A 13,793-nucleotide genomic window follows, 5' to 3' on the forward strand; every position below is an offset into this window, starting at 1 on the left:
GGCGAGAAACAGAGGGGCTCAAAGAGAGGGCGAAAAAGAGAGGGGCTGAAACAGAGGGGCTGAAACAGACGGGTTGAAACAGAGGGGCTGAAAAAGAGGGTGAAAAACAGAGGGGCTGAAACAGAGGGGCTGAAACAGAGGGGCTGGAACAGAGGGGGAGATACAGAGGGGGAGAAACAGAGGGGCTGAATCAGAGGGGCTGAAACAGAGGGCGAGAAACAGAGGGGATGAAACAGAGGGCGAGAAACTGTGGGGCTGAAACAGAGGGGCTGAAACAGAGGGGCTGAATCAGAGGGGCTGAATCAGAGGGGCAGAAACAGAGGGCGAGAAACAGAGGGGCTGAAACAGAGAGCGAGAAACAGAGGGGCTGAAACAGAGGGCGAGAAACAGACGGGCTGAAACAGAGGGGCTGAAACAGAGGGGCTGAAACAGAGGGGCTGAAACAGAGGGTGAGAAACAGACGGGCTGAAACAGAGGGGCGGGAAACAGAGGGGCTGAATCAGAGGGGCTGAATGAGTGGGGCTGAATCAGAGGAGCTGAATCAGAGGGGCTGAAACAGAGGGGCTGAAACAGAGGGGCTGAAAGAGAGGGCGAGAAACAGAGGGGCTGTATCAGAGGGGCAAAATCAGAGGGGCTGAATCAGAGGGGCGGAAACAGAGGGGCTGAATCAGAGGGGCTGAAACAGAGGGCAATAAACAGAGGGGCTGAAACAGAGTGCGAGAAACAGAGGGGCTGAAACAGAGGGCGAGAAACAGAGGGGCTGAAACAGAGGGGCTGAAACAGAGGGGCTGAATCAAAGGGGCTGATTCAGAGGGGCTGAAACAGAGGGGCTGAATCAGCGGGGCTGAAACAGAGGGCGAGAAACAGAGGGGCTGAAACAGAGGGCGAGAGACAGAGGGGCAGAAACAAAGGGCGAGAGACAGAGGGGCTGAAACAGAGGGCGAGAAACAGAGGGGCTGAAACAGAGGGCGAGAAACTGTGGGGCTGAAACAGAGGGGCTGAAACAGAGGGGCTGAATCAGAGGGGCTGAATCAGAGGGGCTGAATCAGAGGGGCAGAAACAGAGGGCGAGAAAAAGAGGGGCTGAAACAGAGAGCGAGAAACAGAGGGGCTGAAACAGAGGGCGAGAAACAGACGGGCTGAAACAGAGGGGCTGAAACAGAGGGGCTGAAACAGAGGGTGAGAAACAGACGGGCTGAAACAGAGGGGCGGGAAACAGAGGGGCTGAATCAGAGGGGCTGAATGAGTGGGGCTGAATCAGAGGGGCTGAATCAGAGGGGCTGAAACAGAGGGGCTGAAACAGAGGGGCTGAAAGAGAGGGCGAGAAACAGAGGGGCTGTATCAGAGGGGCAAAATCAGAGGGGCTGAATCAGAGGGGCTGAAACAGAGGGGCTGAATCAGAGGGGCTGAAACAGAGGGCAATAAACAGAGGGGCTGAAACAGAGGGCGAGAAACAGAGGGGCTGAAACAGAGGGCGAGAAACAGAGGGGCTGAAACAGAGGGGCTGAAACAGAGGGGCTGAATCAGAGGGGCTGATTCAGAGGGGCTGAAACAGAGGGGCTGAATCAGCGGGGCTGAAACAGAGGGCGAGAAACAGAGGGGCTGAAACAGAGGGCGAGAGACAGAGGGGCAGAAACAAAGGGCGAGAGACAGAGGGGCTGAAACAGAGGGCGAGAAACAGAGGGGCTGAAACAGAGGGCAAGAAACAGAGGGGCTGAAACAGAGGGCGAGAAACAGAGGGGCTGAAACAGAGGGGCTGAAACAGAGGGGCTGAATCAGATGGGCTGATTCAGAGGGGCTGAAACAGAGGGGCTGAATCAGCGGGGCTGAAACAGAGGGCGAGAAACAGAGGGGCTGAAACAGAGGGCGAGAGACAGAGGGGCAGAAACAGAGGGCGAGAAACAGAGGGGCTGAAAAAGAGGGACTGAAACAGAGGGCGAGAAACAGAGGGGCTGGAACAGAGGGCGATAAACAGAGGGGCTGAAACAGAGGGGCTGAACCAGAGGGTCTGAAACAGAGGGGCTGAAAAGGTGTGGCTAACACAGAGGGCGAGAAACAGAGGGGCTGAAACAGAGGGCGAGAAACAGAGGGGCTGGATCAGAGGGGCTGAAACAGAGGGTGAGAAACAGAGGGGCTGAAACAGAGGGCGAGAAACAGAGTGGCTGAAACAGAGGGGCTGAAACAGAGGGGCTGAAAAAGAGGGGCTGAAACAGAGGGGCTGAAACAGAGGGCGAGAAACAGAGGGGCTGAAACAGAGGGGCTGAAAGAGAGGGGCTGAAACAGAGGGGCTGGAACAGAGGGGGAGATACAGAGGGGGAGAAACAGAGGGGCAGAATCATAGGGGCTGAAACAGATGGCGGGAAACAGAGGGGCTGAAACAGAGGGGCTGAAACAGAGGGGCTGAATCAGAGGGGCTGAATCAGAGGGGCTGAATCAGAGGGGCTGAAACAGAGGGCGAGAAACAGAGGGGCTGAAACAGAGGGCGAGAAACAGAGGGGCTGAAACAGAGGGGCTGAAACAGAGGGCGAGAAACAGAGGGGCTGAAACAGAGGGGCGGGAAACAGAGGCGCTGAATCAGAGGGGCTGAATGAGTGGGGCTGAAACAGACGGGCTGAAACAGAGGGGCTGAAAAAGAGGGTGAAAAACAGAGGGGCTGAAACAGAGGGCGAGAAACAGAGGGGCTGAAACAGATGGGCTGAAACAGAGGGTCTGGAACAGAGGGGGAGATACAGAGGGGGAGAAACAGTGGGGCTGAATCAGAGGAGCTGAAACAGAGGGCGAGAAACAGAGGGGCTGAAACAGAGGGGCTGAAACAGAGGGGCTGAATCAGAGGGGCTGAATAAGAGGGGCTGAATCAGAGGGGCTGAAACAGAAGGCGCGAAACAGAGGGGCTGAAACAGAGGGGCTGAAACAGAGGGGCTGGAACAGAGTGCGAGAAACAGAGGTGGTGGAACAGAGGGGCAGGAAACAGAGGGGATGAATCAGAGGGGCTGAATGAGTGGCGCTGAATCAGAGGGGCTGAATCAGAGGTGCTGAAACAGAGGGGCTGAAACAGAGGGGCTGAAACAGAGGGCGAGAAACAGAGGGGCAGAAACAGAGGGCGAGAAACAGAGGGGCTGAAACAGAGGGCGAGAAACAGAGGGGCTGCAATAGAGTGGCTGAAACAGAGGGGCTGAAACAGAGGGGCTGAATCAGACGGGCTGATTCAGAGGGGCTGAAACAGAGGGGCTGAATCAGCGTGGCTGAAACAGAGGGCAAGAAACTGAGGGGCTGAAACAGAGGGCGAGAAACAGAGGGGCAGAAACAGAGGGCGAGAAACTGAGGGGCTGAAACAGAGGGCGAGGAACAGAGGGGCAGAAACAGAGGGCGAGAAACAGAGGGGCTGAATCGGAGGGGAAAATCAGAGGGGCTGAAACAGAGGGGCTGAAACAGAGGGGCTGAAACAGAGGGCGAGAAACAGAGGGGCTGAAACAAAGGGCGAGAAACAGAGGGGCTGAAACAGAGGGCGAGAAACAGAGGGGCTGCAATAGAGTGGCTGAAACAGAGGGGCTGAAACAGAGGGGCTGAATCAGACGGTCTGATTCAGAGGGGCTGAAACAGAGGGGCTGAATCAGCGTGGCTGAAACAGAGGGCAAGAAACTGAGGGGCTGAAACAGAGGGCGAGAAACAGAGGGGCAGAAACAGAGGGCGAGAAACTGAGGGGCTGAAACAGAGGGCGAGGAACAGAGGGGCCGAAACATGAGGGCTAGAAACAGAGGGGCGGAAACAGAGGGGCTGAAACAGTGTGGCTGAAACAGAGGGCGAGAAACAGAGGGGCTGAAACAGAGGGCGAGAAACAGAGGGGCTGAAACAAAGTGCGAGAAACAGAGGGGCTGAAACAGAGGGCGAGAAACAGAGGGGCTGCAATAGAGTGGCTGAAACAGAGGGGCTGAATCAGAGGGGCTGAATCAGACGGGCTGATTCAGAGGGGCTGAAACAGAGGGGCTGAATCAGCGGGGCTGAAACAGAGGGCGAGAAACTGAGGAGCTGAAACAGAGGGCGAGAAACAGAGGGGCAGAAACAGAGGTTGAGAAACTGAGGGGCTGAAACAGAGGGCGAGAAACAGAGGGGCAGAAACAGAGGGCGAGAAACAGAGGGGCTGAAACAGAGGGGCTGAAACAGAGGGCGAGAAACAGAGGGGCTGAAACAGAGGGCTAGAAACAGAGGGGCTGAAACAGAGGGGCTGAAACAGTGGGGCTGAAACAGAGGGCGAGAAACAGAGGGGCTGAAACAGAGTGCGAGAAACAGAGGGGATGAAACAGAGGGGCGGGAAACAGAGGGGCTGAATCAGAGGGGCTGAATCAGAGGGGCTGAATCAGAGGGTGCGAAACAGAGGGGCTGAAACAAAGGGGCTGAAACAGAGGGGCTGAAACAGAGGGCGAGAAACAGAGGGGCTGAATCAGAGGGGCTGAATAAGAGGGGCTGAAACAGAGGTGCTGAATCAGAGGGGCTGAAACAGAGGGCGAGAAACAGAGTGGCTGAAACAGAGGGCGAGAAACAGAGGGGCTGAAACAGAGGGGCTGAAACAGAGGGGCTGAAACCGAGGGCGAGAAACAGAGAGGCTGAAACAGAGGGCGAGATACAGAGAGGCTGAAACAGAGGGCGAGAAACAGAGGGGCTGAAACAGAGGGGCTGAAACAGAGGGGCTGAAACAGAGGGTGAGAAACAGAGTGGCTGAAACAGAGGGTGAGAAACAGAGGGGCTGAAACAGAGGGGCGGGAAACAGAGGGGCTGAATCAGAGGGGCTGAATGAGTGGGGCTGAATCAGAGGGGCTGAATCAGAGGGGCTGAAACAGAGAGTGAGAAAAAGAGGGGCTGAAACAGAGGTGCTGAAACAGAGGGGCTGAAACAGAGGGCGAGAAACAGAGGGGCTGTATCAGAGGGGCAAAATGAGAGGGGCTGAATCAGAGGGGCTGAAACAGAGCGGCTGAATCAGAGGGGCTGAAACAGAGGGCGAGAAACAGAGGGGCTGAAACAAAGGGTGAGAAACAGAGGGGCTGAAACAGAGGGCGAGAAACAGAGGGGCTGAAACAGAGGGGCTGAAACAGAGGGGCTGAATCAGTGGGGCTGATGCAGAGGGGCTGAAACAGAGGGGCTGAATCAGCGGGGCTGAAACAGAGGGTGAGAAACTGAGGGGCTGAAACAGAGGGCGAGAAACAGAGGGGCAGAAACAGAGTGCGAGAGACAGAGGGTCTGAAACAGAGGGGCTGAAACAGAGGGCGAGAAACAGAGGGGCTGAAACAGAGGGCTAGAAACAGAGGGGCTGAAACAGAGGGGCTGAAACAGAGGGGCTGAAGCAGAGGGCCTGAAACCGTGGGGCTGAAACAGAGGGCGAGAAACAGAGGGGCTGAATCGGAGGGGAAAATCAGAGGGGCTGAAACAGAGGGGCTGAAACAGAGGGGCTGAAACAGAGGGCGAGAAACAGAGGGGCTGAAACAAAGGGCGAGAAACAGAGGGGCTGAAACAGAGGGCGAGAAACAGAGGGGCTGCAATAGAGTGGCTGAAACAGAGGGGCTGAAACAGAGGGGCTGAATCAGACGGGCTGATTCAGAGGGGCTGAAACAGAGGGGCTGAATCAGCGTGGCTGAAACAGAGGGCAAGAAACTGAGGGGCTGAAACAGAGGGCGAGAAACAGAGGGGCAGAAACAGAGGGCGAGAAACTGAGGGGCTGAAACAGAGGGCGAGGAACAGAGGGGCAGAAACAGAGGGCGAGAAACAGAGGGGCCGAAACATGAGGGCTAGAAACAGAGGGGCGGAAACAGAGGGGCTGAAACAGTGTGGCTGAAACAGAGGGCGAGAAACAGAGGGGCTGAAACAGAGGGCGAGAAACAGAGGGGCTGAAACAAAGTGCGAGAAACAGAGGGGCTGAAACAGAGGGCGAGAAACAGAGGGGCTGCAATAGAGTGGCTGAAACAGAGGGGCTGAATCAGCGGGGCTGAATCAGACGGGCTGATTCAGAGGGGCTGAAACAGAGGGGCTGAATCAGCGGGGCTGAAACAGAGGGCGAGAAACTGAGGGGCTGAAACAGAGGGCGAGAAACAGAGGGGCAGAAACAGAGGTTGAGAAACTGAGGGGCTGAAACAGAGGGCGAGAAACAGAGGGGCAGAAACAGAGGGCGAGAAACAGAGGGGCTGAAACAGAGGGGCTGAAACAGAGGGCGAGAAACAGAGGGGCTGAAACAGAGGGCTAGAAACAGAGGGGCTGAAACAGAGGGGCTGAAACAGTGGGGCTGAAACAGAGGGCGAGAAACAGAGGGGCTGAAACAGAGTGCGAGAAACAGAGGGGATGAAACAGAGGGGCGGGAAACAGAGGGGCTGAATCAGAGGGGCTGAATCAGAGGGGCTGAATCAGAGGGTGCGAAACAGAGGGGCTGAAACAAAGGGGCTGAAACAGAGGGGCTGAAACAGAGGGCGAGAAACAGAGGGGCTGAATCAGAGGGGCTGAATAAGAGGGGCTGAAACAGAGGTGCTGAATCAGAGGGGCTGAAACAGAGGGCGAGAAACAGAGTGGCTGAAACAGAGGGCGAGAAACAGAGGGGCTGAAACAGAGGGGCTGAAACAGAGGGGCTGAAACCGAGGGCGAGAAACAGAGAGGCTGAAACAGAGGGCGAGAAACAGAGAGGCTGAAACAGAGGGCGAGAAACAGAGGGGCTGAAACAGAGGGGCTGAAACAGAGGGGCTGAAACAGAGGGTGAGAAACAGAGTGGCTGAAACAGAGGGTGAGAAACAGAGGGGCTGAAACAGAGGGGCGGGAAACAGAGGGGCTGAATCAGAGGGGCTGAATGAGTGGGGCTGAATCAGAGGGGCTGAATCAGAGGGGCTGAAACAGAGGGTGAGAAAAAGAGGGGCTGAAACAGAGGTGCTGAAACAGAGGGGCTGAAACAGAGGGCGAGAAACAGAGGGGCTGTATCAGAGGGGCAAAATGAGAGGGGCTGAATCAGAGGGGCTGAAACAGAGCGGCTGAATCAGAGGGGCTGAAACAGAGGGCGAGAAACAGAGGGGCTGAAACAAAGGGTGAGAAACAGAGGGGCTGAAACAGAGGGCGAGAAACAGAGGGGCTGAAACAGAGGGGCTGAAACAGAGGGGCTGAATCAGTGGGGCTGATGCAGAGGGGCTGAAACAGAGGGGCTGAATCAGCGGGGCTGAAACAGAGGGTGAGAAACTGAGGGGCTGAAACAGAGGGCGAGAAACAGAGGGGCAGAAACAGAGTGCGAGAGACAGAGGGTCTGAAACAGAGGGGCTGAAACAGAGGGCGAGAAACAGAGGGGCTGAAACAGAGGGCTAGAAACAGAGGGGCTGAAACAGAGGGGCTGAAACAGAGGGGCTGAAACAGAGGGCCTGAAACCGTGGGGCTGAAACAGAGGGCGAGAAACAGAGGGGCTGGAACAGAGGGCGAGAAACAGAGGGGCTGAAACAGAGTGGCAGAAACAGAGGGCGAGAAACAGAGGGGCTGAAACAGAGGGGCTGAAACAGAGGGCGAGAAACAGAGGGGCTGAAACAGAGGGCTAGAAACAGAGGGGCTGAAACAGAGGGGCTGAAACAGTGGGGCTGAAACAGAGGGCGAGAAACAGAGGGGCTGAAACAGAGTGCGAGAAACAGAGGGGATGAAACAGAGGGTCGGGAAACAGAGGGGCTGAATCAGAGGGGCTGAATCAGAGGGGCTGAATCAGAGGGTGCGAAACAGAGGGGCTGAAACAGAGGGGCTGAAACAGAGGGGCTGAAACAGAGGGCGAGAAACAGAGGGGCTGAATCAGAGGGGCTGAATAAGAGGGGCTGAAACAGAGGTGCTGAATCAGAGGGGCTGAAACAGAGGGTGAGAAACAGAGGGGCTGAAACAGAGGGGCGGGAAACAGAGGGGCTGAATCAGAGGGGCTGAATGAGTGGGGCTGAATCAGAGGGGCTGAAAAAGAGGGTGAGAAAAAGAGGGGCTGAAACAGAGGTGCTGAAACAGAGGGGCTGAAACAGAGGGCGAGAAATAGAGGGGCTGTATCAGAGGGGCAAAATCAGAGGGGCTGAATCAGAGGTTCTGAAACAGAGCGGCTGAATCAGAGGGGCTGAAACAGAGGGCGAGAAACAGAGGGGCTGAAACAAAGGGTGAGAAACAGAGGGGCTGAAACAGAGGGCGAGAAACAGAGGGGCTGAAACAGAGGGGCTGAAACAGAGGGGCTGAATCAGTGGGGCTGATTCAGAGGGGCTGAAACAGAGGGGCTGAATCAGAGGGTGAGAAACTGAGGGGCTGAAACAGAGGGCGAGAAACAGAGGGGCAGAAACAGAGTGCGAGAGACAGAGGGTCTGAAACAGAGGGGCTGAAACAGAGGGCGAGAAACAGAGGGGCTGAAACAGAGGGCTAGAAACAGAGGGGCTGAAACAGAGGGGCTGAAACAGAGGGGCTGAAACAGAGGGCGAGAAACAGAGGGGCTGGAACAGAGGGCGAGAAACAGAGGGGCTGAAACAGAGGGGCGGGAAACAGAGGGGCTGAATCAGAGGGGCTGAATCAGAGGGGCTGAATCAGAGGGGCTGAATCAGAGGGTGCGAAACAGAGGGGCTGAAACAGAGGGGCTGAAACAGTGGGTCTGAAACAGAGGGCGAGAAACAGAGGGGCTGAATCAGAGGGGCTGAATCAGAGGAGCTGAAACAGACGGGCTGAATTAGAGGGGCTGAAACAGAGGGCGAGAAACAGAGTGGCTGAAACAGAGGGTGAGAATCAGAGGGGCTGAAACAGAAGGCGAGAAACAGAGGGGCACAAACAGAGGGCGAGAAACAGAGGGGCTGAAACAGAGGGGCTGAAACAGAGGGTGAGAAACAGAGGCGCTGAAACAGAGGGCGAGAAACAGTGGGTGAGAAACAGAGGGCGAGAAACAGAGGGGATGAAACAGAGGGGCTGAAACAGACGGGCTGAAACAGAGGGGCTGAAACAGAGGGGCTAAATCAGAGGGGCTGATACAGAGGGGCTGAATCAGAGGGGCTGAAACAGAAGGCAAGAAACAGAGGGGCTGAAACAGATGGCGAGAAACAGAGGGGCAGAAACAGAGGGCGAGAAACAGAGGGGATGAAACAGAGGGGCTGAAACAGAGGGCGAGAAACAGAGGGGCTGAAACAGAGTGCGAGAGACCGAGAGGCAGAAACAGAGGGCGAGAAACAGAGGGGCTGAAACACAGTGGCTGAAACAGAGGGCGAGAAACAGAGGGGCTGAAACAGAGGGCGAGAAACAGAGGGACTGAAACAGAGCGGCTGAAACAGAGGGGCTGAAATAGAGGGGCTGAAACAGTGGGGCTGAAACAGAGGGCGAGAAACAGAGGGGCTGAAACAGAGGGCGAGAAACAGAGGGGCTGAAACAGGGGGCGAGAAACAGAGGGGCTGAAACAGAGGGCGAGAAACAGAGGGGCTGAATCAGAGGGGCTGAAACAGAGGGTGAGAAACAGAGGGGATGAAACAAAGGGCGAGAAACAGAGGGGCTGACACAGAGAGGCTGAAACAGAGGGCGAAAAACAGAGGGGCTGAAACAGAGGGCGAGAAACAGAGGGTGAGAAACAGAGGGCGAGAAACAGAGGGGCTGAAACAGAGGGGCTGAAACAGAGGGGCTGAAGCAGAGGGGCTGAAGCAGAGGGGCTAAAACAGAGGGGTTGAATCAGAGGGGCTGAAACAGACGGGCTGAATCAGAGAGGCTGAATCAGAGGGGCTGTTTCAGAGGGGCTGAAACAGAGGGCGAGAAACAGAGGGGCTGAAACAGAGGGCGAGAAACAGAGGGGCTGTAACAGAGTGCGAGAAACAGAGGGGCTGAATCAGAGGGGCTGAAACAGAGGGGCTTAAACAGAGGGCGAGAAAAAACGGGCTGAAACAGCGGGCGAGAAACAGAGGGCGAGAAACAGAGCGGCTGAAACAGAGGGGCTGAAACAGACGGGCTGAAACAGAGTGCCTGAAACAGAGGGCGAGAAACAGAGGGGCTGAAACAGAGGGCGAAAAACAGAGGGGCTGAAACAGAGGGCGAGAAACAGAGGGTGAGAAACAGAGGGCGAGAAACAGTGGGTGAAAAACAGAGGGCGAGAAACAGAGGGGATGAAACAGAGGGGCTGAAACAGAGGGGCTGAAACAGAGGGGCTGAATCAGAGGGGCTGAAACAGAGGGCGAGAAACACAGGGGCTGAAACAGAGGGGCTGAAACAGAGGGCGAGAAACAGAGGGGCTGAAACAGAGGGCGAGAAACAGAGGGTGAGAAACGGAGGGCGAGAAACAGAGGGGATGAAACAGAGGGGCTGAAACTGAGGGGCTGAAGCAGAGGGGCTGAAACAGAGGGGCTGAATCAGAGGGGCTGAAACAGAAGGCGAGAAACAGAGGGGCTGAAACAGAGGGCGAGAAACAGAGGGGCTGAAACAGAGGGGCTGAAACAGAGGGCGAGAAACAGAGGGGCTGAAACAGAGGGCGAGAAATAGAGGGGCTGAAACAGAGGGGCTGAAACAGAGGGTGAGAAATAGAGGGGCTGAAACAGAGGGGCTGAAACAGAGGGGCTGAAACAGAAGGGCTGAAACAGAGTGGCTGAAACAGAGGGCGAGAAACAGAGGGGCTGAATCAGAGGGACTGAAACAGAGGGGCTGAATCAGAAGGGCTGAATCAGAGGGGCTGAATCAGAGGGGCTGAAACAGAGGACGAGAAACAGAGGGGCTAAAACAGAGGGGCTGAAACAGAGGGCGAGAAACAGAGGGGCTGAAACAGAGGGCGAGAAATAGAGGGGCTGAAACAGAGGGGCTGAAACAGAGGGCGAGAAATAGAGGGGCTGAAACAGAGGGGCTGAAACAGAGGGGCTGAAACAGACGGGCTGAAACAGAGTGCCTGAAACAGAGGGCGAGAAACAGAGGGGCTGAAACAGAGGGCGAAAAACAGAGGGGCTGAAACAGAGGGCGAGAAACAGAGGGTGAGAAACAGAGGGCGAGAAACAGTGGGTGAAAAACAGAGGGCGAGAAACAGAGGGGATGAAACAGAGGGGCTGAAACAGAGGGGCTGAAACAGAGGGGCTGAATCAGAGGGGCTGAAACAGAGGGCGAGAAACAGAGGGGCTGAAACAGAGGGGCTGAAACAGAGGGGCTGAAACAGAGGGCGCGAAACAGAGAGGCTTAAACAGAGGGCGAGAAACAGAGGGGCTGAAACAGAGGGAGAGAAACAGAGGGGCTTAAACAGAGGGGTTGAAACAGATGGGCTGAAACAGAGAGGCTGAAACAGAGGGCGAGAAACAGAGGGGCTGAAACAGAGGGCGAGAAACATAGGGGATGAAACAGAGGGGGAGAAACAGAGGGCGAGAAACATAGGGACTGAAACAGAGGGGCTGAAACAGAGGGGCTGAAACAGAGGGCGAGAAACAGAGGGGCTGAAACAGAGGGTGAGAAACAGAGGGGCTGAAACAGAGGGGCTGAAACAGAGGGGCTGAAACAGAGGGGCTGAAACAGAGGGCGAGAAATAGAGTGGCTGAAACAGAGGGTGAGAAACAGAGGGGCTGAAACAGAGGGCGAGAAACAGAGGGGCTGAAACAGAGGGGCTGAAACAGAGGGGCTGAAACAGAGGGCGAGAAACAGAGGGGCTGAAACAGATTGCGAGAAACAGAGGGGCTGAATCAGAGGGGCTGAAACAGAGGGCGAGAAACAGAGGGGCTGAAACAGAGGGCGAGAAACAGAGGGGCTGAAACAGAGGGTGAGAAACAGAGGGGCTGAAACAGAGGGGCTGAAACAGAGGGGCTGAATCAGCGGGGCTGATTCAGAGGGGCTGAAACAGAGGGGCTGAATCAGAGGGGCTGAAACAGAGGGCGAGAAACAGAGGGGCTGAAACAGAGGGCGAGAAACAGAGGGGCTGAAACAGAGGGCGAGAAACAGAGGGTGAGAAACGGAGGGCGAGAAACAGAGGGGATGAAACAGAGGGGCTGAAACAGAGGGGCTGAAGCAGAGGGGCTGAAACAGAGGGGCTGAATCAGAGGGGCTGAAACAGAAGGCGAGAAACAGAGGGGCTGAAACAGAGGGCGAGAAACAGAGGGGCTGAAACAGAGGGGCTGAAACAGAGGGCGAGAAACAGAGGGGCTGAAACAGAGGGCGAGAAATAGAGGGGCTGAAACAGAGGGGCTGAAACAGAGGGTGAGAAATAGAGGGGCTGAAACAGAGGGGCTGAAACAGAGGGGCTGAAACAGAAGGGCTGAAACAGAGTGGCTGAAACAGAGGGCGAGAAACAGAGGGGCTGAATCAGAGGGACTGAAACAGAGGGGCTGAATCAGAAGGGCTGAATCAGAGGGGCTGAATCAGAGGGGCTGAAACAGAGGACGAGAAACAGAGGGGCTAAAACAGAGGGGCTGAAACAGCGGGCGAGAAACAGAGGGGCTGAAACAGAGGGCGAGAAATAGAGGGGCTGAAACAGAGGGGCTGAAACAGAGGGCGAGAAATAGAGGGGCTGAAACAGAGGGGCTGAAACAGAGGGGCTGAAACAGAAGGGCTGAAACAGAGGGGCTGAAACAGAGGGCGAGAAACAGTGGGGCTGAATCAGAGGGGCTGAAACAGAGGGGCTGAATCAGAGGGGCTGAATCAGAGGGGCTGAATCAGAGGGGCTGAAACAGACGGCGAGAAACAGAGGGGCTGAAACAGAGGGCGAGAAACAGAGGGGCTGAAACAGAGGGCGAGAAACAGACGGGCTGGAACAGAGGGCGAGAAACAGAGGCGCTGAATCAGAGGGGCTGAATCAGAGGGGCTGAAACAGAGGGGCTGAAACAGAGGGCGAGAAACAAACGGGCTGAATCAGCGGGCGAGAAACAGAGGGCGAGAAACAGAGGGGCTGAAAGAGAGGAGCTGAAACAGACGGGCTGAAACAGAGGGGCTGAATCAGAGGGGCTGAATCGGAGGGGCTGAATCAGAGGGGCTGAAACAGACGGCGAGAAACAGAGGGGCTGAAACAGAGGGCGAGAAACAGAGGGCGAGAAACAGAGGGGCTGAAACAGAGGAGCTGAAACAGACGGGCTGAAACAGAGGGGCTGAATCAGAGGGGCTGAATCAGAGGGGCTGAATCAGAGGGGCTGAAACAGACGGCGAGAAACAGAGGGGCTGAAACAGAGGGCGAGAAACAGAGGGGCTGAAACAGAGGGCGAGAAACAGACGGGCTGGAACAGAGGGCGAGAAACAGAGGGGCTGAATCAGAGGGGCTGAATCAGAGGGGCTGAAACAGAGGGGCTGAAACAGAGGGCGAGAAACAAACGGGCTGAATCAGCGGGCGAGAAACAGAGGGCGAGAAACAGAGGGGCTGAAACAGAGGAGCTGAAACAGACGGGCTGAAACAGAGTGCCTGAAACAGAGGGCGAGAAACAGAGGGGCTGAAACAGAGGGCGAAAAACAGAGGGGCTGAAACAGAGGGCGAGAAACAGATGGTGAGAAACAGAGAGCGAGAAACAGAGGGTGCGAAACAGGGGGCGAGAAACAGAGGGGATGAAATAGAGGGGCTGAAACAGAGGGCGAGAAACAGAGGGGCTGAATCAGAGGGCGAGAAACAGAGGGGCTGAAACAGTGGGGCTGAAACAGAGGGGCTGAAACAGAGGGCGAGAAACAGAGAGGCTGAAACAGAGGACGAGAAACAGAGGGGCTGAAACAGAGGGCAAGAAACAGAGGGGCTGAAACAGAGGGCGACAAACAGAGGGGCTGAAACAGAGGGGCTGAAACAGAGGGGCTGAAACAGAGGGGCTGAAACAGAGGGCGAGAAACAGAGGGGCTGAAACAGAGGGCGAGAAACAGAGGGGCTGA

Source organism: Chiloscyllium punctatum, chromosome 4 (assembly GCF_047496795.1).
Source record: "Chiloscyllium punctatum isolate Juve2018m chromosome 4, sChiPun1.3, whole genome shotgun sequence".
Taxonomy (NCBI): Eukaryota; Metazoa; Chordata; class Chondrichthyes; order Orectolobiformes; family Hemiscylliidae; genus Chiloscyllium; species Chiloscyllium punctatum.